We start from the raw sequence: 25968 nt of genomic DNA on the forward strand, positions 1-25968 counted from the left end.
AGATGTCAACAAAGGACCTCACTGACTCAGGGCACTACTGAGGTTGTTGGCCACCTGATCCTGAAGGGGAGGGCAGGCGAAGCCCCAGAGGGGAGACAGAACATATTCAAAGGAGGAGACATTTTCCACTCTCTCTCTTTTCCAGCTCCATCTACAAACATCAACCAAGCAACTGAAGTGCTGACCCAGGAAGAGAGTCTGGCTGGGAAGGAATCCAGCCAGCCTGTGGTGAGAATCATCTGTGTTTGTAAGGCTGCGTTTGTAAGGCTGCTGAAAGTGTTAAACTTAGTTTAGAATGCTTTTGCTTATTTTGACTAAACCTGATTTGCTTTCTTCTGACATATAATCAATTAAAATCCTTCTGTAATTTAATAAATTTGTTTATTTTACCTAAAATAGAGCATTTGGTTTAAGACTCCATTTGAAGTGACAAGGCTGGTGCATATCAATTTCTTTGATAAATTGACAAACATATGAGCTTGCAGTGGTCAGCACTGAACATTGTGAAATGGAGGTTCCTAGGGTTGCAACTGGGAGCGGAGATAGGGCTGGATCATACCATTGCATAATCCCATGAGTGACTGGCAAGAGGCACTCACTCATTGAGTTAGAGGTCAACTTAATTATTGGTGACTATGGATGAGCTGCCCAGGAGTGGGAGTTCACACAGCAAAGCAGAGTAAGAGGGCTCCAGGAGTGGGAGATTGGGGTGACAGCAATTCACCAGTCCCGATTGCACTAGGGGAACATCACAATAATAAAGTTTCAAACCTGTATTAAGTCAATATTCACTTGTACATTTTTGAAAGAACCACCATAATGTTTTGTTCAGAGTTACGAACATTTCAGAATAAGGAACAACCTCTATTCCGAAGCTGTTCAAAACTCTGAGGTTCTACTTTACTTCCATAATAACACAACATGCTAACATGAACAGGCTTGGTAAAAGGACACATCGTCTATCCCCACAATCCCTTCAGTTAATTAGTAAACCTTGTACTATTTGTATCCTTCTTACATAGATGAGCTTGTCTTCCCCTAATTGTTACAAGGACACCACAAAGACCTTTAGAAGATATTTTAGCAGGTGACCATGTACAATATTTAAGTTACCTATTAAAATTGGAATTTTACAGATGAACACCTAAGGAAGATAATCATTTGCCTTTTATCCAAAGATTAGAACATGCTCCACAGGGATTCATTTAGCATCAGGTCACACCACCACCCATGTGAAGCAGATGATATATTTCTGCAGAACAGAAAACTGACAGAGACTAAAGCTCTGATTTGGCCAATCCAGGGGCACAGTTAGAAGTGATTTTTTGGCAGGCCCTGTGGCTGACACGGGTTGACCATCTGAAAAACAAGAGTTTGAGAAACTAAGCTGCCCGCCACTCTAGTTGCCACGGGCAGCTTAGTGATTCATGTGACCGGAAGCAGGAAGTTCGGGAAGCCACCATCCGAGAAACCTCCAGTTGCCAAAGTAGCTTAAGCAGAACTTGGGTGGGCCTGCTTTCCCACCCATAAGTATGCCTCTGGGCCAATCACATGCAGTGAATAATGGCAGCACTGATTCAGAGTCTTGCCTCAGTTCCCAACTCCACTAACTACTGTTATTCTGCTTTCTGTACACTCCTTAAATTATTCTTAGCCTGGCAATGAAAATAGACTAGTGAGTGTCTAGTCAATTTTGCTTTTAGGGTCTCATTCATTGGATGCAGACAACACAACAGAATGTTTTTCCCAATACCCCAACTGCAATATATGAAAAAGACTTTAGACAGGCCTAAGGAGTTAGTAGAAAGCATGTTCTCAAAAGTTAAATTTGGACCATATGCTGTCTTTGTAAGAGGTGGATTTTATTTTAAAGCCTGATCATACTTTGAAATGGTGGTTCGTGGGGATGGAAGTGGGGAAAAGGGTTTGCTGAGGTTCTCCTCATGGAGTTGATTCTAAATTCAGCCTCTTCAATATATCTTCAGTGTTTTCTGGAAGGCAAACGGGAAGGATGAGATATCTATTTCTGCTCAAACCCTGGCACTCCCAACACATGGAGCTATGATGCTACTGACTGTTTTTCCAGGGGTTTGGGACAGGGTAAAGCCTGGAGGAAAAAGACTGCAGCCCAAGGGATTTTCCTCTGTACATCAGAGGTAAGATACATATGCAGACTGTCTGCTCCTGCTATCTACTAACTATCCCTCCAGGAGTGGTTTGTAAGTGGTGAATATTAACTCTGATGGATCTCTTACACTAATTTGCAGAATCTTTCATAACATTGTATGCAAGGAGGTCACAATGAACCAATTCTTGCACAAAGTAAAGAGGGCCATATAAATACTTAGAGAAACTATGTGTAAATCACAAACTGGCTACAGTGCATAAGCATTACATATAATCATGACATTCCATGAGAACTTTTATGATGCCCTTCAGTATATAAAAATGTATTGAACTGGAATAATTACAAATGAGTGCATACCAGTCTTTTGAAGAAATATAACTATTTTAAAATGGCATGGATCAAGGACTATAATTCCTTTGATAATTTCTATTCCATAGAGCATATATAGAGGGATTTTTTTTTAAAAATTCGTCAGATTCAAGTTTATGCAAGAAGTTGGAATAGTTTACCTTCCCAAATAAATACAGCACAAGGCATGACATGACCTTCCATGAATTGTATTTTCTTTAACTTTTGTCATACTATTGTTAATAAATTATTTTCTTCCTAATGTGACCAGTTTTATTATGTTCTTGTACTAAAAAGGAGACAGATAATCACTGTTAGTACCCTTAGATTTGATTAAGTTAAACCAAGAAACTACAATTGAAAGGCATTGAACTGTACATTTCATAGATAAAGTTTAAGTGGATGTGAACATTTTCTATTTTAATGACAAATGATTCTTTCTCAGTTATGTACAAATATTTTTCTATTTGTTTCCTACAGAAAAAATACAAAAGACATGTATAAACACCTCAACGGTGAATTATAATACAAACAATGCAAATGAAGCAAATGTGAAGGATGAAATTCTATTCTTATAACTCAAACCTTAGCCTCTCCACCTCTGAGAGCTACATATATCTGATACGTACACCTAAGATGAAGGGTCAGGGTCCAATTCCCTTCTTACATACTGAAGTGTAAGTTAGGAGTAATTCTAATTAAATCAGTGCAGTTACAGTGATATAAAGCCATTTTAAGTGGGACAAAGATTGAGCCCTAAATTTTCCTTTTCAATTTATTATATTTGAGCAGAATCAGTCCCAAGCAAAAAACAGGTTTTTTTAATGTAATTGTTTCTTTCAGAGAGCACTTCATTTTCAGAAAGAAATGATACAACAAACAGAACCTATCCTCCAGCCACTTTTGTATGTAAAGAACTTTATTTATGAAAGTACACTCATTAAAGCAAATGGAAACATTTGCATGAGTGAAGTTACTCCCATAGGCATTTGCAGGATAGGCCGGTAGTTAAAGATTTAATTTTTCTTAGACATAATTAACAAACAGGAACAATATCCACAGTGTGGAGAAAAATGCTTGAAGCAATGTTAAGGACCAAATGCTGTTTGTTGTTTTGGACCACATTCTCTCACCTTTTCTCCTGTTGGATAGCCCCTTAGTCTGAGTGATCTTGCTGATTTCAATGAGACTGTAGTGAAGTAAAAGGCTAGTGAACATGAGTAAGGGTGCTGGCTAGAAACTCCAATCAGGACCATTAAGGTGGATGTTGTACAGACACAGTAAAAGATTGCCCCAAGGAGCTTACAAGCTAGCAAAATGAAGCTCAGGTATTAAACAACAGTCAGGAGGTTGAAGTGGGGGAAGAGAGATCAAAGACAAAGTTTTATATATATTTTTCTATCTGGCTTACGTAAATGTAAGCAGAGCTGGGTGAATAACTGGGGTTTTTTGTTTTTTTTTTTGATTCACTGGAAATTTCAGAAAGTAAAGATTTCCAGTTGGACCGAACATAATTTTTTTCCTAAATTTCCAGTGAATTGAAAAGTTAAAAAAAAATGTTTTGCGTCAAACAAAATGTTTTGATTTTGAACATTTTTAAACTTTTTAAAATATATTAAAAAGTTAAAGGAAATTTATGAAATGAAAAGTCATTTTGAAGCCCAAATCTGAAATATTTTTTGTTTTTGAAAATACTGAAATGAAATAATTTGATTATTTAATTTTTTTCTCCCCTTCTCTCCTAAGAGATGAATTTGGTTAAACCAACACCAATTTGCAAAACATTTTGGTAGAAAAATTTGACCCGGCTTTAATTATGTCCATACTGCCCATCTAGCTTGCTGTTATTTCCTCATCAGTCACTATGTGAACACTGACTAAGGAGCAGTCAACAGGCCACATAAAGTTCCATTGAAGACAAGCCATCATTTAAAAAAAATCAAGGAAATTTGTTATGGAATGTTTCCACTGTCAGTATCATCATAAAGTACTTGCTTCTGCTTCCAAGTGATAAGGAAATAAATTACACATCCACACAGTGTTGCCAACCTTCATGATTTTATCACAAGTCTAATGATTTTATATCTGGTGTTGTTCTGATAGTTCCATTTGCTGGAACCATGCGAATAAGTGAGAATCTCAGTTGTGTGAGTGAATATTTTTTGGGTTTTTTTAAATATATTTCTAGCCCTCATGGAGGGGAAAAAATTGGAACCACAAAGGCTGAAACATCAAAAGGCCCCCAAACAGTTCATCTGTTAGTCAGTCTCATGATATTTTGGGGCATGACTCATGATTGATTGCATGGAATTAACAACATTGCATTAATCTTCTACACATGGTAATGCAAAACATTAATTACAACCTTAATAACATCAGCAAATATTCAGGATGGAACTATGTGCCCAGGCTAAGTGTGCTCGGTGGTGTGTGTGGTTGTGGAGGCAGAGGGAAAGAAGAGTGTGACATTGTAATTAAGGTTATTTATTATACTGAGGATTCCCCAGTTTCACACAAATGGCAATTATGTTTCAGTCTTAGCAAAGAGACAGTATGGTTCATGGAGACTCCTAAACATCCCTTTTCAACTCTTATGAGGCACAGCAGAGGGCAAGTTTTACTACCACTTCCAATGCCTAATCAATTTATCCAACTATTTTTAAAAGACTGCTATTTACAAGGGTAAATGTTTCTAGTTATAGGTTATTATTATCCTTAAGGCCTGGCCTACACTTCAGTCGACTTACTAACTTTCACTTACTGCAGCGTCTCCACTGCGCTGCACCAACAAGAAATGCCCTCTGATGCTGCCTTATGCTTTTCGCGGGGGTGGATTTATGGTGTCGATCGGAGAGCACTTCCACGATCGATTGAGTGGGTCTCCGCTGCCCGCTCAATCAATCCCACGGAATTGATTCTGCAGCACCGGCTCAGCTCTGGCAATGTAGACATGCCCTAAGTGTTTCAGAATAATCCATGATCCTGGTTTGTAACTGGAGAATTGTGTGTGTGGGGCACTGAAGAAGCTGGCACTGCATGTAATGAAAATCTATACCCTACATACATCTTATCTTCTCAGAAAAAGAAGAAAAAAAAAGTACAATAGAACAAGAGAAAAGTCAAGGACCCAATATGTTTTTCTGTTAAGTGAAGTGAGGCTGGGAGAACTTGATTTCATGGAATCTAACCAGCATTTAAACTGAAGTTGTTTAGATATGGATAAAACAACCTTAACTTCTGTAACCTGGAAGAATAATTTAATAGTACGAGAACAGTCTAAATGCTTTGCTTATTGAATGACAAACATACACAATATGGCAGGACATTTCAATGATTTCTTCATGTTTTAGTGTCATTCCATACAAAAAAGTGTACACTGGAAAAAGTAAAAAATTATAGTATTGGAAAAATTGGCTCACCGAACAAAAATAATTCAGTTATAGGCTCCAGAGCTGGAAAAATCCTATTTAGCTCCCCTATCCCAGTTTAGCACTCAGGGCATTTGCTAATGTATTATCCTGTCCAGCAACAATTGCCAAACTCCATTATGCAGCTGATTGTGCTGTGGTTGCACACTCAAAGGAGAACCTACAAATAGCCTTGTAACTGCTTCTCTGAAGCTTAGCTTAGGGCTAACCCTGAACATCGACAAAACATAAGTTATTCACCAGCCTGCTCCCAGTCAATCATCAGACCCAGCAAGGAAGATCTACGTTGACAGAGAGGAACTGGAAAATGTAGAATACTTTGCCTACCTTGGCAGCTATCTCGCACAGAGGACAAATACAGATGTTGATATTCAGTACAGAATCTGCTGTGCCAGCCTTGCCTTCGGCAGATTGTTTTGCTGCCTGTTCAACAACCAGGACATCAGAACACATACTAGACTCTTGGTAAGCAAAAGCGGTAGCAATTCCAATTCTCCTTTATGGCTGCAAGACTGGAGTGATTGAAAACCCTGGAATGCCAGAACTAGCACTTTCTCCGGAAGATCCTCAACATAAAGTGGGAGGATCGCTGCACTAACATCAGTGTCCTCATGGAGATCAACATCTTCAGTGTTGAAGCCCTGATTATCCAACACAAACTGAGGTGGAACGGGCACTGTGTGCTTATGCCTGATGCAAACCTAATAAAACAATTGCTATACGCTCAACTCAACAAAGGAGAAAAGAAACAGAGAGATAGAAAGAAATGTTTTAAAAGACATCCTCAAAACAAACATCAAGAGATGTGGCATCATCATCACACACTGGGAGACAGTAGCCCAGGGCTAACTGGAGAAGATTTGTCAGAGAAGGAACGACCACTTTTGAGGAAAATTGCCTTGCCCTGGTCGCAGAAAAATGCCAGAAAAGAAAGGATAAACAACTGTCACGCAGCAATTGTGGCCCAACCCCGCCTCCCAACACCATCTGCAACATCTGCCAATGAATCTGCAGCTTAAGGATCAGACTACTCAGTCACCAAAGGAGTCATATAAAATAAAACCTGTGAAAAAGATCATCCTCAACTTTCAAGGAGTCACCGATGATCCAGTCTAGTTTGAAATGTGTCAAATGATGGGACTTTACCACTTTGCTTGGGAGACTATTCCACAAACTAATAGATTTCAATGTCAAACTATTTTCTTTTTTGTATTTATTCCAAATGTTACGTCTCACTTTCATTCAATTATTTTTAATTGCATTCCTTTTATTATGATAATTTCTGCTGCATTGTTGGTGTTTAACCCTTCAGATATGTGTAGACTAAAGGAGAATGGTTTCAGGGTTATAGCACAGGAGATGGAGGAAGGAGACCTGGACTGTATTCTTGGTTGTGAAATAAACAGCCTGTGACCCTGTGTAAAAGTCCCTTAAAATCCGTTTCCTCATTAGTGTAGGATCTAGCTCAGTAGGTTACAGTGTGACCTGTACAGAAATAAAAAATATCTGAAGACCCTGCTTAAGTCATTGCTTCAACAATCTATAATATTTATTTTCTTTCATTCTTCCACTTCAGTTCCAAAATCATTTCAGTTGATTTCTCTAACCCTCCTCCAATGTAAGTTGGTAATTTTTTTTAAATGGAATATGTTGGAATCTAGTTTAACTAGAATTTCCTCAAGAGTTGCTTCTCCCACTCTTTTTTTTTTCTTCTTTTTTTAAACATTATTTCCCCCATTTTTCCTGTGGAAAACTGGAGAAAGGTTTAAAAAAACATGTTACATTCTCTCCCTTCTTAAATTTCAATGAGGGAAAATGGAAATAAAATAAAATGAGACAAAAGCTGGAACAAAATAGTTAATAAAATGAAAACATCTTTATTTCCATAAAAGTTTGGCGATAGTTACCTTCTGGTAATGTGATGAGAACTGAATGCAATATTCTAGATGCAGATGAACCAGCTCTTTGGAGGAGAGGGGAATGGGGGAGGTCTGTTTACACCTCTGCCCCATTTTGCCTTTGCAAAAATGCATACTTGCATTGACTTTAGACCTCTTTCACTCCGACCATCTAGCTTTCTCCCTCCCACTTGTTATACTATTGAAGATGTTTTTTTCCGTGCTGCATATTGACTTGAATTATTCCAAGCAGAAATTCCTTGCTTGTTTTCTCATGTTTCTAATTGTTTTTCAGTCTGTTAATAATATATAGCATTATTCAAATGCAGTGAACTCTTTGACAGAGAGAAATATGAATACTGGATCATTCTTTTTCCATTCCCCCTAAGCTCTCTTTAAAACCTTGATCCCGTGCCTCCATTGACATAACATCAACCTCACAGCAGCTGAGTAGAAAAAATACCACCAAGTTCCTTAGCATACAGAATAACCAATTAAAAAAGTTCCTGGCGACACATGTAGTCATTGGACACCAGACCATTAGCAAGTCTAAGGGTGTCATAGATCTAGGTGTGCTCGCCCTCTTGGACACTCAGACTGCTGTGAGGGGATCAAGATGCTTAATCCCACATGCCCTTAATTTAGGGTTTAGGACAGTGTTTACGCTCTATTCCTGGCATCAGGCCTGTAGGCATGCACTCCAGGCACAGACCTCATGAGACATACCTCATTTGGCAGTGGGGACAAGGAAGCCCAGTTGCTTAGGTCCTGAAACCAGTGCCATCTCATGTAAGCCTCCCCAGCAGCTCTTACACATTCCCCAGTTTCACACGGAAGGTGTGAGCCTTCTGTTTTACAGTGTACCTCTTCAGAAACATGGAGCTTCTATAGCCATGTCTCTGACCTTGACTGGTCCCAGAGTTAAAATGGACTCCCCTGCTATGAAAGCATGCCTGTCTCTTCCCCACTCCTGCCTAAAGCTTCCTGTTCCTCAAAAGGCTTTCCCTTTGTTCCTCCTTGAATCCTTTTTGAACCCCTACATTGTTACCTCTGTCCCTTCAGTCTGTTGGGGAATTTTCTTTGTGGACAAGTTGGGAGGAATTGTTCCTTTCTCAGGCAACCTCCTTAACATGTCCATTGTTTAATTTCAGAACACAGTGGTTAAGGTGTATGACCTTCCATTATATCTGATCTGGGAAAGAGGTGCTATAAAACTGTCAGCAAGTGGTGCATTTCATGTCCACATAGAGGCATTGTATGAGACAACTTCATAACATAGATTAGAATTAATATCGTGTTCATAGCGAGATTTCCCAAATCATCACAAAGGGCCAAGTGAAAACACAATGGGACTAAATCCAGGGGTAGGGAAGAACAAGTAGGAGGAAAGACAGTAGGAATAAAAAACTCAGCTTTGGCTTGAAGGGAAAAGGTAGATCCATCAGAGTCCTCTCTGGAACTCACTTACCTACAAAAAGCCAAAACCCCTCCCCACCAAAAAAAAAAAAAGTGACATTTCCGTATGTCTCCAGGGACTAAAAATGGAACTTCTACAAGAGGTGCTGTTCACATCACACACCGAATTCCCTGCTGATGTAATTCCATTGACTTTAATTGAGTTATGTCAGCAGGGAACTTGGCTCTATATTTCCAGCTTGACCAGAAACAGGAAATAACGGAAGTCTCGTGTGAACCTGTTTTGAAATCTCCAGCTCAGTTTAGAATGAAACAGTTCAGGATAGTTCATGCAAATATCCAAATGCATTTGGATGCCCAGCTGCACTGACCCTCTAACTCCTTGGACTTTTGCTCATCCTTAGCGTTTACCAGAGCAAAGTTATGATAACAAGTAGCAGGGGAAGGTTAAAGGAGGACAAAAGTTTGAATAATGATAGTTAAATAGAATTTGTTAGACAAGTTTTTCAGAAAAACTCTCACATTTGAATTCTTGAAGGTATTGTACTATGAGAAAATGCATTCTGGAATGTAGTATAGAAGACTCATACGTACAAACAAGTTCATTAAAATTGCAAGAGCCTTTAGCACATTGGTAACAGCTTGCCCGAAGGTTAACATTTATTGTTCTGCACTGCCAACTTCCTGCTTTTTATGGAGCCTATTTATATGCTAAATTGCCTATTATGTTAAGTTGTAAGTTCCCATTTAGCAGCATCAGGAATAAGATTTGACTACAAGTGTTTAGATTTTATTAGTGCTATGCCAGTCTTCTTAATAGCTCAAACTTCCTAAAGGCTGAACATTTGCTGCATCAATCCATATAAGGTGTTTATGCAAAAAATGTGTTTACAAATAGTTGTTATAAGTAGAATGGGCACATTCTGGTCATCAAAAGAAAAAATACTGCTTCATTGCATCTTACCCCTAAGCAAATCCTAAGTGACAATACTTAAGCAACTATTGCAGATAAAACAATCTAAGTAATGACCACTTTCTTAGTTAACGAGCCCAGAAAAAGTCAGTTGAAAATACACCAAGAAGCTGGGGGTTTACTGATAAGTAAAAATATGGCTGACAGCTTTCCTTTTGTGAGTTACTCCACTATGCCTGATCTGATAGGATGAAGTGTGAAATATTGTGCACACAGAACAGCAAATTTTGGTTTTATGTGCAATTCTCAAAAGTAAAGTAACCTTCTATGTTAGTAAAATGTGGTGATCTTCCTGTTCTCCACAAGTAATGGCTAGCTTTCAGGGGATTTCATAAATCAGGGAATTGGGATTAGTAATAATATAGAGCCTTTTTAACTCTAGGGAACTGGTTTAAATGCAGGACAGGACCCTGATTCTGCAAACACTTAAACGTATATAAGTATTTGCCACAGTCTAGGCCAGTAATGACTGAAAGCTGTCAATGCATAGCTGTTTGATTAATTGTATTTGAAGTGGTTAGACAAAATAAACTAAAAGATCCAAGCCTTCCACCAAAACTCTGGCCAAAACAATGGAGCATTTTGAAAAAGTTTAGTCTTTTTAAGGAATCACAAAAAATAAAAATAACTCGTTCATGCCTCTGCCAAAAAATGCAAATGCTAATATATGGAGATGGTTACTCTGCACTTAAGCTATTTCTAGTCTGATAGAAAGGAAGAAGTAAAACAAAAAACCATAGGACAACCTGCCTTAACATGATTGTCAGCCCAATTTTGCAGTTTTAAGAAGTACAGATAGTAGGGATAATTAAAATGCTTAGTACTTTTATGGTGCCTTTAGTCCAAGTATATCAAACAGCTTTGCAAACCTTAAAACATAACTTTTTATCCCATTTACTAATGGAAAATTCCATTAAAGAAATTCCATTCCTTCAGTTTTGTTTATATAAAGTTAAATCTCTTTTCAGGGTGAGAATCAGTGAAAAATTATGAGTGCACAGCAGTTAAGAACCACCGTGGGGCAGATATACAATAAATTAAACTATAAAAGTAGCACAAAACCCCATAAAGGGATCAAGAGGGGAGGAATTAGCATGGGATAACATCATGATCACCTGTTAAAATGAAAAGGCAAAGAGTCCAGATTGTGCCCTGTAGAATTCACATAACTATTGACTACAGTGAGAGTTCCTTATGTGCAAGGGGGAAAATCCAGGTCCTTTCATGGTCAAATTCAATGGCCCTCCCCCCTCCCACTCATTGGGCCTATCCAAGAAACGAGCAGACCCTGCAGAAAATTAATCAAGGTCTCACCATATACCTTTATTTTGCTGCAATAGGGCTAGAGCAGACTACAGCCTATAGAAAACTCAAGATAGCCAGCTTTACTTATTAAGAAATCCAAAGAGGAGGGACACTAAAACAGCTCATTTTTTTTTTAAATGACCTATTTAAAGACACATTTTCCAAACCATTTAAATAAAAGGCTTAGTCAACGCTGGCTTAATCAAAGTTCTTCTGCAAATAATATAAAGGTGATAGGTCAGCAAAGACAAGCTTATTGAAAGACTGCATTTTAAGATTTAAAACTCAGAGTCTTAACAAGCTTAATCTTCTAAGAATTATAATAAAGTATAATAAAAATTGCTTATTCATAAAACAGACTTTTTTAAAGAACTTGCCAGTGGAAACAGGCAAGTTTTAAACACAGCAACTACTCCTCAAAGGACACCTGGATCTTTCATTTGGGTAACAGGAGGACCAATTGTCCCTGGTACCCAAAACATATAGATAGGGAGTTTGGTAACTAAAACATGTTTCCTGAAAATTTTGCCTTGGTTTTTCTCATCTGTTTCAGAACATCTGATGAAGAAATGCAGAATTAAAAAACACAAAAGTGAAAGGAGAATGAACAGGAGTAATTTTTCTGATCGCTCTCTCAGTCCAGATCGAGGGTCTATATACTTTCTATGTAGTTGAATCTCCCACTAGTTACTAGGGAAGTCTTACTTGCATACTGACATATTATCTGTACATCTCCATTATCACACCTACATCTATAGTTGGTAAGAAGGTGACATACCTTACAGATGTTAGCTAGCCCACCAGTAAGTCTGGAGGGGAGCTAAGATCATACGCAGTATCTCACACATGTTCACTGCTACCAGTACTAAAAATCAATCCCTTGCATGACATATTGTCTCAAAACTGCACAAATTTTCCTTCATGGCCTTGTCACTAATAATTTAAACCAGACAACCTAGGACCGCTATCTACCAGAAGGTCCTCATTTCTTGATAGCACTGCAAGAGCTTTTGGTTTGGGTCTTTCAGGAATTGTAATGGCAGGAAAGGAATATGTATGTCTGAGTCCTCATGTTTGCACACCAATGGTTTTCAATGGTGCGAGTGCTTGTCTCAAGTTGGCAGCCAGTAGCCATACTGCTATGATGCTGCCACCAGTTTTTCTTTTATCGGCCTTGGGAAAAGTAGTCGCAGATAGGATATTAGTGTGTATGAATCAGAAAGAGAGTAGTTCCATAGATAGAGATGTACTTTGTTTTCTCTCACGGCTGCTCCCTCTCATTATGTTTGACATTTTGGAGACTGAGCATTGTTAGCCTACAAACATATGAGAGAATGCAGGTGGAAACTTGTTGGGAGCTTGTGGAGGAATAGCAAGCACAGGACCTTGCCGTACAGCTAGTGCCGTTAATGTGAAATGATCAGACAAAAAAGCAACTTCTCAATTACTCTTTACCAATGCAGGGAGAAACACAAATGAAATGAAACGCATCATAAAATAGAATCCAAGACTCATGGTGCTATATTTCCTAATCTGCTCAGCCCTAGCTATTTCAAAACTTAAAAAAAAAAAATCCAAACAATATGGAAGGCCACATGATCAGCTATGTTGTATAAACAGACACAGTATCATTGTTAGAACAAAACCTGTTGGTTGACTATTTGAACCCTGTTTTCCCCTTTCGCATTAACTCTAAATTCTGCCTGTTTTGTAAATATAGTGAAAACAAGTGGTAACTATAGTCTGAAATGAAAAATATCTTGTAAATTTAGCACTATGGTCTACTGTGCCAACTCGAGTTCCTCCATCCCTGCTTTCCTCCCACACTAGGGGAATTCTGACTTGTTAGATTAGCTTGGCTTTCTGGCTCCACTGCATCATGGGACAGGAATGGGACCAAGCATCTGACTGACTATCTGGCTTTCCTGAGATGAATTTCACAAATAAATCTCAGATGTCAAGGTACCAGTTGGAGATAAATGTGGGATACTAAAATTATCGCTATATCAGAAATGTATCATGCACATGATTGATGAATGGGGCCAGAATTGTTTTGTAGTCAACATTAGGATTAGACAAAATAAAAATGTTGACTATCCACAAACCCTAAGGGGTAAAAATAGGACATTGCTATAATATGGTGGTCACATTGTGAGGAAACATGCAAGAAAACGGCAAACAAAATAAAGAGGGGGGAATACGTTAAAAACTGTTTTCCCCCACCAGAAATCAGACACTCCAAGGTAACCTAATCTATCTAATGATACGGTACTGGCCTGCATGCCAAACATATATTTATTTAACCTGGTCAGGTCTTTTAGAGTGACAGGATTAGCATGCTCTTTCATCTCTACACTTGAACACTCTCTTTGAAATACAGGAAGTGCAAGGAAGAGGGACAGAGTTCTGAAAAACTGCACTAGGAGGGTATCATTTCTGGATAACTATGATTTAAGGACACAAATGATCCTGGAGACTTTCGAGAGCCAAAGATTCATGAGGCATGCAGGACAAGTGTATTCAGATTAAATCAGCAAGGCTGTATAGCTTTTGATGATATGGGTAATGCTGGAGAGACATTACTGGTATTCACAAAACGCTTATACTAGAATTTACTTTTTCCTTCTGGAAATTACTTATTCAGTGAGAGAAATTTCTCTTTGGTTATTTCACCAGGTAAACAGCTCATATATTATATTCAAAAACAATTGACATTTGCACAGTTGAGCCTGCACATAGTGTCAGTTTCCAACTTCCTTCCTCACCATTTGTAATAAAGTATGAATTATATATGGAAACAGCCATGCTTTGTTTAAACTATTATACAAAGTACTTCTTGACTACATTAAACAAATGGTCCTGTCCCTCAAAACATTTTGACTGAATGTAATAACTGGAATAAGAGATTACACCAGAGGGCTCGCAGTCTACACTGTGATTCTCTACAACTAAACAGGGATGGTCGAATAATACATGTCAAAATAATTATGTCTATTTTTGTCAATTGCGAAATAAATTATTTGTGAATCATTTTACATTATTCAAACCTTTTAGTTGTTTTGGTAATTTATTCAGTGTTCACTTCAACTCCGGGCTGAATGACATTCATACCCCAAGTACAATTTTTAGTAGTATTAACATGGTAGAATTTGGCTTTGTGTTAACAACCAGAATATAATTCTCATTTTTGTCTAGGTGCTTAAAAGCCTGGCCTCTTAGTGTTAATCTTCTGCTCATAAATGAGGGCTTGCTCCTGAATCTATTGAGAGCTTTTTCGTGGACATTAAAAAGGCTGTTAATGAGTTATGTTTAGGAAGTGTTTTGGAGGTAGTGGTATGTGCAAATATTATTGGTTTATCATGTTAAAATGGCACTGACTGCTCCACTAATATACCTCACAGTTCAGTGCACTCTCAGGTTAGGCTTCTAGGTTCCGGAAGCAACAAGAGGCAGCGATAAGAAAGTGGAATGGGTACATGCTGAAGAATTTTCTCTCATAAACAATAACCTGATAACACAGAAGGGTACCATGGACACAACTAAAAGAACACAAGAAGCAAGATTGGAAACAACAGTGGAAACTGTGGCCCAGAATTAAGCATTCGGTGAAAACTCAAGGATCTTGGCAACATCTTTATTTGTATAAATCAGTACCCTTGGGGGGACAGAATCCACTTCCCCATGTGCTGGTAGGAGAGCAAGAGGAGGTGTAGTAGTATGAAGCAGGAAGACTCCAGTCCACAGCTGGGAAACATTTACACCTCTCTCCATCAGGGGAAAAGTGTTTGATAGGGATGGAAAACAACCTTGTGTAACAACCAGAACAAAACTCGCTTGTTTGGGATTTAGAATAATAGAATATTAGAGTTGGAAGGGACCTCAGGAGGTCATCTAATCCAACCCCCTGCTCAAAGCAGGACTAACCTCAGCTATATCATCCCAGCCAGGGCTTTGTCAAGCCTCAGCTTAAAAACCTCTAAAGATGGAGATTCCACCACCTCCCTAGGTAACCCATTCCAGTGCTTCACCACCCTCCTAGTGAAAAACTTTTTCCTAATGTCCAACCTAGACCTCCCCCACTGCAACTTGAGACCATTGCTCCTTGTTCTGTCACCTGCCACCACCGAGAACAGCCTAGCCCCACCCTCCCTGGAACCCCCTTTCAGGTAGTTGAAGGCCGCTATCAAATCCCCCCTCATTCTTCTCTTTTGCAGACTAAACAAGCCCAGTTCCCTTAGCCTCTCCTCATAAGTCCATAATAATGCTTCCACTGAAGTCAAATCTCTCCATTGATTTAAGAGATCGCTAGACTGGACCCTTAGACATTTCTCATTGAACTGAATATTCCAGCTAAGGACACCAGGGAGCGTTCCTGTCTTAATAAAACCACCAACACCTGGAAAAAGCCACTTTTGTTGGAAATAGCTTGATCCACTCCCATTTGAACATAACAAAATAACCCCCATGCATTAATTGTAGCAAATCTATTTTAAAAGGGAAATTCACAGCTAAGGAACAAGCTTCTAGTATTTAGTTACAATGCACACCTGCATCTTGTTGATCCATTCAGAATTTAACTGGTGTTTATTTATATGAATTTAGAATCATAGATGATTATATTTCTATGATTCTAAATACATATAAACAAACTTTATTTGAAATACTACTCTGTCAAATATAAACTCACCTCTTTAATACGTCTATTGGTGACATTCAGAAGAATGAAATTAAGAGACAATCACTTGGAGATCATAAACAGATGATATAAGTGTATTATGACTGGATCATCCCCAGCAACTGAGAAACAAATGTAATCATGCATTCACATAATTTACTCAACACACAACACAAAAGCCTCTATTTGCCTCTTACTGTAACTGTACAGGGATCCCGTCTGGCAGCATTTGTAGGCGATCATTACAGATAATGGATTCTAGCCAGTCACAATTCAGATGAAAATTCCGGTCTAGATTCCTTTTAAATTTCAAAAACCTTTATATTAATAGAAATAAAACTAAATAAAATCACATAGAATTCTGCTCTTCCACTTATGCAACTAGACTGAAGTCTGTGGGCATGCACAGGTGTAACGCAACAGAAGAGGAACTAATAGTTTGTATTTACATGGCATGTCTCATACAGAAGGACCCCAAAATTCCATCAAGATATTGTTTCCACAGATAATTCAGCTAAGGGCCCGACCCTTCCGCCTTTACCCTCATGACTTGATGGAATGTACAGGACCAGATCCTGAGAGTTTGTGGGTATCTTCAATCCCAGCTGACTTGAACAGAAGTTGAGGTGACTCAGCATCTTAAGGGCCAATATATTATAAACTCTCACATTCAGCTTCACCTTTTAGTACCCCATTCATGTGATAGGTGCTAGGAAAGAGAAAACTTCACAAGAGAGTCAAAGTACATCAGGGAAGAACACACAGAAAACTTTAGCCTGAAGAAACCTGACAATAAAAAATGAACATTCTGTGTTACATACAAAAATTTGCCCTACTAAACCATGCCTTTGACTCAGGGCTTGCATACTAATGACTACATCTGCTCTCCATAGCACATGAAACTTTTGAACAAGGAATGCTTCATGCACTGATTTTTCTTTGGTTTCTTTTTTGTGTGTATTGCTAAGCCAAACCCAGGAGAAATTAAAAATGAGTGCAGCAGTTATAAAATAAAATCGTTCTGCATGTTCACAGCAACTACCTTTACATAAGTATTTTAATAGTGTATGCCCTAAGTTCACACTTTGGTGAAGAGTTTGCTGTCATATAACTCTGAATTTGCTGTAGGTTCATCTTCTTCTCTCCCATCTTGTTTTTCCTTAGGATACATTCCACTTATTCAAACATCTTGGATAAAACCAGATGGCTCATTGAAACTGTAATAGTTAAACTACATAAGAGCTGGCGGGGGGATCTGTTGCTGTTGTGACACCTTTCCCACCCATGTCATCCCACAAAAGCAGCTTGGCTCCTTCTTTGGATGTACATGCACACACACACTCTTCCTACCTGATTTAATCTCAGGAAAAATGCAGATCAGTCTCTCCAATCTGTTTCTTTCATGAAAAGCCACATTTTCCCCCAAAGGAATCCACTTCTCCCAAGGAACCAGCATGCCAAACTGGAACTCTAATAGTATCACCCTTTTGCAGCAGTATCCTAATCTCTCCCTTTCTCAGACAGGCATTTCCCTTGAGGCACAGAAGAAAAAAAACTTGCCTCCAATTTCAACCTCCCCTCCTCAAAGTGAGCAGTAGGGGCTATACTTGGATGCACAAAAACCCCTCTCTTGGGATTGTAAGCAGTACCTGATTCCCAAATTTACGGAGAACAAAAAACTGAGTTCACAATTCAAAACTCTCATCCCCTTTATATCACTATATACTGCTTGGTCCACATGACAATCCTATGTGTCATCTTAAATCTTATACATTAAGAATACAATCCTGCAAATGTGCCCTCACTTAAATTTAATGTGGGTGAATTCACCTGTGCATAAGTGTTTGAAGGTTGCAGGTGTTGATATGTACTGTTAAAGACACTGGCTAAGACTTTCCAAGGACGAGTGCCTGAAGTTAAGCTCCTAAAATACATATTTTTGCACTGAAGAGGCTTGATTTTCAGGTTGCTTGGAGCTCAGAACTTTGATTATCAGGCCACTTACTTCAGAAAGCTAAATATGGATTTAGAAACTTAACTTTGGCATCTGGTTTTGGAAAACCCTGGCCAACAGTTTTACAGTATAGCTGAATCCCCTCTCTCTCCCAGAATAAAACCAGGTGCTTTCAGTTTGCAAATATAAATAAGTGATGGATTTGTGAAATGAGAACCTGCATTAGCAAATCTCAGTGCTGCACATTCACATCTCCTACTTGTGAATTCATAAATATTCATAAAGTGATGGGACTCATTGCTAACACAACAGTGACAGCAGTGAATTCATAAATATGCATAGATGACATCTCTTCAGTATAATGTTCTGCACTGTTTTCTTTCTGAGTCATCAGTTAAAGAGAACTTTCTGGGATTTGCTCTAGGGGACTTGGAATATACTTCAAAAATATTTAAGAGCAGAATTTTACAAAAAACAAAAACATCTTGTTGTCCTGGTTTTTAAAATCACTGGAATATGACTGAATGACTAGAAAAATGCCAATGTATTTTTATTATTGAGTTCTTAAACATTACACTTAGGGAAACAAGGCCCTAGACCCCTTAGCAGGACATTCGCATCCACATTTTGTGTTCTTTCCATTGCTGTCAATGGACTTTGGTTCAACCCCTTAGACATTCAATTTATCTCTTATGTCCCTGAAATGTTATGTGCTCAGAGTGTCAGGATAGAACATGTTAAAATGGATGTACTAGGCTATAGCCTCTCCTATTAAAAGTGCTCAGATTTGAAAACTGGGCCCACCATCTCTGTGTCAATACAAGGAAATTAGCAAACATGATGAATGAACTGGCATTGGTTTAAAAAGAAATAAATACCATCACTGGGAATTTTGGCAATAGCTCTCAAAAGCTTTCAGTAAGGACAGTTTTAACGTTATTTGAAAGAGTAAAATCCAACATTTTTAACTGAAGAACATGAAATAGGAAAAAACAGTAAGAAATACAGATCATATTTCCTAGTGTGTTAGGGCAAGAATCTGATTCCCACCGAAATCAAAGGGAACACTTTAGAGTAGTTTTGCAGATATTCTATAGTGTTTGCAATGAAGGTGGATTAAAGTTACCTGTATGTCACTGTTGGGGCTGTGATTCCTGAAAGGAACTTGCATAATTGTGAGGAATACTTTCCTGAACAAGGCTAGTCCTAGTAGGACAATGTAAATAATCCCTTCCAGAGAGTGAGTGCTGCTACAGACACATAAATCCAAGTTTTGGATGATAATTTAGTCCATGTATCCAAATTAGAATGGAGTTTCCTAATGATGAATTGGGGAAATATTACTCAAGATCATTCCATTTTGAATTCACAGAGTGCACAGATCGTGTAAAAGCACTTTCAGGCTAGGAAGAACCCAAACTCAGATGCTTTTAATGATATCAAACTGAATGGCCTCTTTCCAGTAGACAGGAAGGTTAACAATACTGGAAGAAATTCCCTGCCTTGCTGAAGTCAACAAGAGTCATACCTGAGAAAAGGCTGAAGAATTGTACCCACAGTGGTTAGCCTTAATTACATTTTTATCTGTGAAAACATTGCATGCAGTAATAAAATGGGTTAACTTCTGTTGTGCCTTGTCACTATTACTCTGTTCTCTCTCTTTTAATACAATGTAATCACTATTTAACAGCTACTCTAGAGGAAATGGATGAGTGTTTCTAATTCTTTTAAAAATAATATAATTAAATACCAATATTCATCTACTGCCAAACCAAGAGATAATCTAGTCTTTATTGTTTAATGTACAAGTACAGTAACTAATTACTATTTTTATGAAGGAAAAAATCCTTTAAAATGTACACTCCAATTAACTGAATTAGTTTCCAAAAACCCTATATCACTAGGTGCTGTCCTCTGCCAGTGAGTCAGTTAGATTTCATTTCTCTTATATGAACAGTGCTTTATTTTCCGACCTTTCTAGTGCATTGACTTCATGCCGCTCACATTAGCTGACACTGCACCAGTGCAATACTACACTGTTACCTTCTGTCACATCTGCTTAAATGTGACATGACGTGTATGTACTGAGACACAACCTGATGAAACACAGAGCATCAGAAATTTAAAACCAAGCTCTTTCTTAGCACTGGGCACAAGAGCAGAGGCTCACATTCTGCTAACACAAAAAGTACTGTGGGCATCAATGCATTTGTTTACTAGCTACCTGAGTTAAATTGGAACATCTCCATCTTTTAATGTAAAAATATTTGCAGTGTCTAAATTCATAAATAAATCATTGACATTTCATGATTTCAACACATTTTTCTAACACTGCTAATTCTGCAGCTCTACGAGTGAAATTCACCCCTGTGCAGAGGGCAAGCAGAAGGGAGAAGTGCCCTTAGATCTCAAATAAGTACTCCAAATAAGTATTAAGTGGTTGCCTGGGTCTTGTGCTGGCCCTGTGCACCTGGTGCGTTTTACACTGTAAGAACTGCAAAAAGATCCTGTGTGGACAATTAGATGGTGAAATAAATCAATGACAGATTGACCAACTAACTCATCTAATGTCAAATAAAAATGAAATGCTTGAACCTGAGAAATTCTTTGTGCCAAATCCTCAGTGTAAATTTGCACTGCTCTACTGAAATCCATGCTGACGTACACTACCTTAAGAAGCAGTCTTCTTATTCCAGTTTGAGGCCAACTCTAGAGTCCTTACTCAGACAAAACTCCAAAGAGTTGGATCTTTGGGATTTAACACGATAACATGGATTACCAGAATACACCATAAAAGGAATATGCTTTTTTTTTCTAATTAATGTATTGCTGGTAAAAGATGCCAGATTGGTAGTTTTAAAGGAATTCAATCACTTACCTGAATACCATTATAGCACAGACACTGGATCCTTCTCTGCAACTCTCCTTACAGCAGAGTGAATGGCGGATATTTAATTTTCAGTTAATACTTAAATTGATGCTAATATAATAGGATACTTTCAAAAGTGCATACACCACATCCTGGCACACATCTGCGTGCGTGCACACAAGCCAGGGGCTGCACAAAGAGAGGTTGGGCATCTGAAAGTGTGCATACATGTCTTGAAATCAGGCCCTTAAGGTCACAGTGATCGTTCCAAGCTGCCAGATGCAATCTCTCTAAATTATTTAGCACATTTGAGGCAAGTCAAACTCAGAAAGGACTCAGCCACAAAGTTGAGAACAAAACTATTCAGCTTTTACTTACATTTGGTTCCTTCAGTCTTAAGCTGGAGAAGACAAAATAAAGAGGGCAACTTGGGTTGAGCCACATTTTCACCTACACTGAGATTTCAGGGTTTTTCCTCATATCTGCTGGAGTACTGTTGGATCTTTTCTTGACTATGGCGGTCATTAGGTTGAAGAACAAAAATCAACAATTTATCACTTTGAAATCTGGATGCTTGGTAGGTTTTTTTCCTGTGCTGTAGAAGTTACTGCTCTCCTGTGAAAAGACAAAAGAAAAATCAATACTTATGTTGAAAAGGAAGCTTGTGTATTTAACTTCACAAACAAAGTTCTTGCTTAAGCTCCAAGAACAGAAACAGTAATAGAAAAGATATGAATGCCTAGACTTAATTACTGGAGTACACACAAAAGCAATATTGCCTTGCCAAGTGCTGGAAGACAGAGCAAAAAAAAAAAATGGTTTTCATTTATTTCAGAAGAAAATATTTCTAAGGAAAATAAAAATGGACTGATAATGTTTTTACATTAGCATTTCAACTATTTTTATACCCTTTCCAAGAAGAAAAATAGTTACCTTTAGTTACCATTGATATCTGCCTACAGTGATTTGTTGATCCAGTAGAAAATTAAAAAAGAAAAATGAATTCCCCATAGTTACAGTGTTAAGAGGAAAAAGGTATGATTGTCTGTCACTTGTTGGAAAGAATGATTGCATCAGCTGTGTAATCTTTTTGTTTCTGTTCTCTGAATATTTCAATGTGTTCAGCTGGACATTCTGAAGATGAAAAAACTTAAGATAATTTATAATCCTATCAGGAAAAAAAGTGATAAATTTGAAATCCTGTGGTTTATATTTTTTCTTGAATGTTGGAACTAGCTCTATAAGAGATGTCAAAGAAACCATTTTCCCTGGCTGCCTCCCAAATAAGATGCTGATAAAAAAAAAAGTGTAGCTCCCAGCTGTCTTCCAAGTCATACTAGATTGGCCAGGCCTAGCAAAATAATTAAGTGTAGGATTCTCTACAATATTAATATACATATCATTGCATTTGCCTACAGAATTTCTTCCTAATTTCATATTAATTATAAGAACTTGTCACACATTAACTCATCCAGCAGGGTGAGAGACTAAAATTATCTATAGATTTATTCTGGTTAACAACCAGAGCATGTCATTTACCTAATAAATCCCATCTATTAAGTCTAGAATTAGAAATGTATATTGCTAAGCTTCTCTGGGATTCCTGTTCTATTGGTCCTTGTACATTGGTAAACTGTCTGTCAAGACAAAGACGCCCAGCAAAATTAGATATTCACATAAAAATGGGGGAAGGGAAGAAGAACCTATCAGCAAAAGGGGAAGCAGCTGAAGCATATTTTGAAATGTTTATCTATCGAGGTGGGAAATGACAATAGTTGACAACTGCTAATTGTTGCTCCTTTTGATTGCTTGCCCTTCATCTATCTGTGGGTAATCCCTGTAAACCTCTATTGACCTTGAGGGCTTAAACAAGACTAGAATTTAACATGAGGGAGTCCTTTGAGGTCTGGCTCAGCCATCAAAAAGGATATAGAATCATAGAAGTGTAGGACTGGAAGAGACCTCAATAGGTCACCTAGTCCAGTCCCCTGCACTCAAGGCAGGACTATGTAATAACTAGACCATTCCTGAGAGGTATTTGTCCAACCAGTTCTTAAAAACCTCCAATGGCAGAGATTCCACAACCTTCCTAGGTAATTTGTTTCAGTGCTCAAGTACCCTGACTGTTAGGAAGTTTTTCCTGATATCCAACCTAAACCTCACTTGCTGCAATTCAAGACCAGTGCTTCTTGCCCTATCCTGAGAGGTTAAAAAGAACATTTTTTCTCCCTCCTCCTTGTAACAACCTTTTATGTACTTGAAAACAGTTATGCCCTCCTTCAGTCATCTCTTCTGCAGACTAAACAAACCCAATTTTTTCAATCTTTCCTCATAGGTCATGTTTTCTAGATTTTTCAACATTTTAGTTGCTCTCCTCTGGACTTTCTCCAATTTGTCCTCATCTTTCCTGAAATGTGGTGACCAGAACTGGACACAATACTCCAGATGAAGCCTTATCAGTGTGGAGTAGAGCAGAAGAATTACTTCTTGTGTCTTGCTTATAACACTCCTGCCTAATACATCCCAGAATGATATTCACTTTTTTTTGCAACAGGGTTACACAGTTGAATCATATTTAGCTTGTGATCCACTATACCCCCCAGATCCTTTTCTGCAGTATTCCTTCCTAGGCAATCATTTCCCATTTTCTATGTGTGCAGTTGACTGTTCTTTCCTAAGTGGAGTACTTTGCATTTGTCCTTATTGAATTTCATCTTATTTACTTCAGACCATTTCTCCAATTTGTCCAGATTATTTTGAATTTCAATCCTTCCCTCCAAAGAACTTGCATCCCATCCCAGGTTGGTATCATCTGCAAACTTTAGAATTATACTCTCTATGCCATTATCTAAATCATTTTATGAAGATATTAAACAGAACCAGACCCAGACCCAGGTCCACCACTGGATATGCCCTTCCAGCTTGATTATGAACAACTGATAACTACTCTCTGGGAATGGTTTTCCAGTCAGTTATACACCCATCTAGGCTATATCCCATCTAGGCTATATTTCCCTAGTTTGTTTATGAGAAGGTCATGTGTGACAGTATCAAAAGCTTTAACAAAATCAAGCTCTATGCTTCCATTTTCTTTTTGTTGGTCTTCCCTATCAGTCTTCTGGTTTCCTCCATGTGACAAATTCCTTTTTAAATTAAATATTTAATTTCTGGTGTTCGGAGTACGGAGGGAGTCAAAAGCTGAAGTAGCCATATTTATTCTGAATGTTTTCATGAGGAAATACTGATGATAGGAACTAATCAGAGCAGAGTGATTTATACCAACCAATCAACATAGAAAGATTTGTGTCACCTGTATAGTTAAACAAAGATAATTCTGAAGTCATCATAGAAATCTGCGTACTCATATTGGTCACTAGCAGCCTTGAGTTTAGAGATGGTTTACTCAATATGTGCAGATTTTCCAGATTTGGCCTTTAAAAGCAGTGGGCAAAAGGACCTGTTTGTTCCTTCAGTCTCAGATACATACAGTAAGATGTGAAATTTGTCATCAGAAAAGATTGCAAAAACGGGTCTCTGCTTTACAAGTTTGTTAATCTGTAAGAATATATTAAAACATTTCAGATGTCTGCAAACATAAGGAACACCACTGCTAACAACTAGCTCAAAAGGGAGTGTAGCAGTAGTGATTTGATGGCAGGTTACAAAACAAAAACAAACAAACAAAACCTCCTCTCTGATGTTACAACTTTAAATTCTTGCCCTGCTATTTAAAATGACTACCCCTAAGCACTTTTATCCTGACACTTTCCTTGAAAGGTATTCTTTACCAAAGAACTTAAGAATACACTTACCTACTTCTACATCTACTATTAACTGGTCCAAATTTTCAAAAAGGTGTGAGCAAAAGATGATGCAACTTCAGGGACACAATCTTCCCACGGTGTTCTGTACAGTGCATCAGGGAGTTATGTAGCTAGGTTAGGTGCAGAAAGAATGGCCATATGACAATTTGTTCTAAAATAATTCAGTGTGTTAAATGATCAACTGTAATTAGGAATTAATCTATTATCGACACCAGTCAAATTACCTAAATATATATAAATATAAACAAAGCTTATGAAGGCCCTTTGGGCACTGTTAAAAGAGTATTTTTCTAATAATCAGTACTGAATTAGTGTGTTCAATCTGTTCTTTGTGCTTCATTCCACTACTAGGCAACCCATGCAACTCCTAACAAATGAATAAATTAATTTGCATTTAAAAGTAAATACAGGAGAGTCCTGTCGGCTGGTTTGAGTTTATATGAATAGAGGAAACATTTGGGGATTACAGAGAGGGGTGTCAATCCAAATTAGTACATAAAATACCCTATTAGTCTTGCAATTTTTTTCACCCCTTCCTTAAACAACTCACCTAGCAGTTACGGCTCCTCAGAAAGGATGAAGGGTGGTAGAATGAGTCATCAACATGGATGTATCTCAAAGTTAAGGTTCAGTTGGGTAATCACCCAAAAGCAAAGATGTTTATCCAGACTTTTCAATTCTGCAAAAAGTGGCTTTGTTTCTTTATACTTACACATTTTGAAAAAGAAACATACTTTAAATGGGGTCCAATTATATTTCCTGGCAAGCTCTGACACTCTAAAGTTGCCCCACTTGAGAGATGCATTGTCACATGTATACACACAGAAGCGGGTGAAAAGAATAATTTTGCAAGTTTGGATCGTGTTTCTAAGTCCAGAAATAATTTCTGATTTGATTAAAAAAGGGTGCATAATTCTGGGCTGCTCACCTACTTCTGTTTTTCTTTCATCTGTTTACAAAGCCCATGCGATTCTTTGTTGTTTCTTCTAAAACAAAGTCTTTATTTAAAAAAAACAAAATGAAATCAATGACATCATCTTGGCACTAAATAACTGAACAGAGAAGAATGAGGACTAGACAATCATTAAGGAAACTGATTTCAGTTTCAAGCTGATAAAAGAATTATTAGAGACAACTGAATTTTAAAAAG

At 37.9% G+C, this 25968-nt stretch overlaps 1 long non-coding RNA gene across 2 annotated transcripts in view; it reads right to left on the reverse strand.

The window, feature by feature from the left end:
• Window positions 1-1841: 1841 nt before the first annotated feature.
• LOC137153996 (uncharacterized) overlaps window positions 1842-25968 on the reverse strand; it is an 83008-nt gene continuing 58881 nt past the window's right edge. Inside the window, exons 1-4 of one of the 2 annotated variants that reach the window (XR_010920013.1) lie at window positions 25747-25817; window positions 24807-24928; window positions 21373-21609; window positions 1842-1991 (exon numbers count right to left, since the gene is read on the reverse strand). This is a non-coding gene — a long non-coding RNA (uncharacterized lncRNA). Of the gene's footprint in view, window positions 1992-21372; window positions 21610-24806; window positions 24929-25746; window positions 25818-25968 lie in introns of those variants that run through there. The other variant, XR_010920012.1, reaches the window with a different exon arrangement.

This window comes from Emydura macquarii, unplaced genomic scaffold (genome assembly GCF_026122565.2).
Source record: "Emydura macquarii macquarii isolate MOO-44397 ecotype Brisbane River unplaced genomic scaffold, CSIRO-AGI_Emac_v2 contig_1253, whole genome shotgun sequence".
NCBI classification, from domain to species: domain Eukaryota; kingdom Metazoa; phylum Chordata; order Testudines; family Chelidae; genus Emydura; species Emydura macquarii.